This window comes from Euprymna scolopes, chromosome 39 (assembly GCF_053919585.1).
Source record: "Euprymna scolopes isolate OS-2025 chromosome 39, ASM5391958v1, whole genome shotgun sequence".
Classification (NCBI taxonomy): domain Eukaryota; kingdom Metazoa; phylum Mollusca; class Cephalopoda; order Sepiida; family Sepiolidae; genus Euprymna; species Euprymna scolopes.
Genome location: NC_136520.1, coordinates 75,590,223 through 75,593,271, shown reverse-complemented (window position 1 = coordinate 75,593,271; position 3,049 = coordinate 75,590,223).

Sequence of the window (3,049 nt, the reverse complement as noted above, 5' to 3'; positions counted from 1 at the left end):
TAAGTATTTACTTCAAAAGTGCCCAATACGTAGGTAGAGCTAGTAAGTAAGTTATAAAATATATATGGCGATTAAGCTACACTGAATATTCGGCGTTTCATCCACTCTAGGACTCTTCAGGCTTATGCGCGAATTTTATGGTTGTCTGTCGTTTTTATATACACACCTTCTATTGGGATTTTAGCCAATCAGACCAAGGAACTAGATATCCAGGCTAAATAGAGCACACACAAAGGAACAGGTCAACCAGAGATCAAATAGGCCTTTATCCGATAAGTGCATGTTCATTGGATGATAGGAAGAGCGCGGTGGATACTAGAAAGCTGATTGGCTAACTAAAATCTCAATAGAAGGTGCGTATATAAAAACGACAGACAACCACAAAATTCACGCATAGGCCTGAAGTGGATGAAACGCGGAATATTCAGTGTAGCTTAATCGCCATATATATTTTATAACTTACTTATATACATATATATATTTGTGTGTGTGTGCGTGTGTGTGCGTGTGTGTGTGTGTGTGTGTGTGTGTGTGTGTGTGTGTGTGCATTCGTGATGTGAGCACTCTGTTAAGGAAAATTGATTGATGTTTTTTGCGATAATGTAAGATTACATTTTCACTCTTGTCTAAAATTTCCTGTTGGTATTCGTTCGCGTATATATATGTAACTAGCAGGCCGCGCGGCATTGCCCGATCGTAAAATACGCTTAAATATTATATTTTGAATTATGCAGATTTCGTATTAATTATTATATTCATTTGAACCCAATATATATTAATGATTTAAAAAGTTTGTTTTTAATGACTCGTACGCCACCACTGAGAATCAAAACGAAAATTACGATTTACTTTTTTCTTTGGCGGTAATGCTTAAGCTATGAATCATGTTTGCTGCAAAGCTAAACATTTAAACATGAACCAATAGCTATTACGTTACGCATGTATATTCGTAATGCCGTCGTTCGACCTTCACATGGCAAATTTCATTTTTTTTTTCAATGTTCACACTTTTGCACCGATTTTCCCCCGGTTAAAACCTAAATATAGAGTTTCGCGTGGGTTTGAATACCCTATATATTAAGTGTCGTGTCTGTAGACCAAAAACTGACAGAGGAGTTTAATAAACAATTTGTTTTAAACAAATATATATACGCATACATAAATATATATAGAAAGCGAATTGTGTTACCTATAACCTTTTGACACAAATATTAGGAAAGAATAAATCATATAGAATATCTGCATGAATATAATTACATGTAATAGTTTCTCATCCCATAAAAAAAAACTAATAGGGAATTAATTTTTTTTTATGTTTAAAAGAATATGCAAATTAGCTAGATATTTTGCAGATGGATGCAATTCCACGACCGATATATAACAAAGTTGTATTTTCTTTTTAAATAAATAGAAAAAAATGCTTTTTTCTGTCATTCTTGGCCTTCGGGACAAGATCAGAGCATAGTATCTGTTCTGATGCTTCACTTGGTCTTTGGTCAATGTAAGGGAAACCTTTCATACTGAGACAATTACTATTTGGGGAGGGTACTGCCAGAGTGCCCCTTTTTGCTCTTGTTTTAAGGGAACTGGTTTCTCCCCACATTAAAAATGACCTTGTGTCATATTTACTTTCGTGGGGAAGCAAATAGATACCTAAACATATAGGAGAAGGGCTTTTAAATATGAATATCATTACACAAAAAATTATAGTAGTACAGATTATATTTGCCATCGATCTGTCATGTCATGCTTAAGTTTCAAAAATGTGTTTTCATCTCTACGCGCGCAGATTGTATTGATGTACTTTAGCAATATTGTAGCAATACCTTAGCAATACCTTAGCAATACGCTTTCTTGGTTTACTTCGAATTATCCTTATATGCGCCAAAGTTTATAAAGATCAAATCGTGATCAATAGTAAGACGAACACGAAAAAACAAGAAAATATTGCGTGGATGGTTGGACCTTTTTCTGACTTGATGTGATTACTTTTTTTTAACTGAGCTTGGCAACTTTTCAAAAAGGACTGACTGGGGGTCATGATGATTTGAACAGAGCCTTGACAGAGATCATTCCGTGCGCAAAAAGGTATTTTTGGCAGACCTGACTTACCTAGTTAATCAATAACTATTTGATCTTTTGATCATTTTTATTTATTTTGATGGCAATTGCTACAGACAAGGCATAAAGCCAATAGATGTAAGAAGTCAGCAAAACAAAAGACAAAATATTACTTCAACGTAAAAAGAAAGAGTTGCCAGCGATAAATGTTACATCGATATATTCCAACCAGAAACAGCAATTCTTCACCCTTTGTCAGAAACATTAGCCATGGGATATGAAAATTAAATGACAAACTAAGTGAAGAGAGATTTTTTTTTAATTCCCCTTTCTACTTCCCTAATAATTCTACACGTTAATGCAATCTTCTTCAGATGTACAGGGTGTCCCAATAAAATGTACACACTCTTTAAATTATCTCAGCTTGCTACATGAATATGCTATGCTACGTTTCGAAGAGATGTTTAGGAATAACAAATGGTACTTCCATCAGGATAGAGCAATCCCCACTATCATCATGACGTAAGAGCATATCTAGATAGTCACCTGCGAGACAGATAGTTAGGATGAAGAGTAAGTATCGAGTACTGTCCACGCTCAACGTATTTGAAAAAATTAATTTTTCTTTTTTTTTTGGGGGGGGGTATTAAACACATGGTTTACACCATAAAAAGAGGTACAATTAATGAGTTGAAAACAACCATTGAAAGAAGATATGTCAATATACCAATTGAACTGATTAGGAACGTTTTCGATTTAATCAGTGAGCGTTGTCAGCTGTTCATGGACCACAATGGCCAATAATTTGAACACTTCCGATAATTAGCTGGTTTTCTATATTTGTTCACAGTATTTTGATGTGTGAAACTTGTTTTTTCTTATAATAAATGTTGGTTTTATGGTCATTTAAAAAGTGTATACATTTTATTGGGACACCCTGTATTTTTTCGGACCTGCAGTGTAACGGATCAAGTGTTGAAGTAATAAT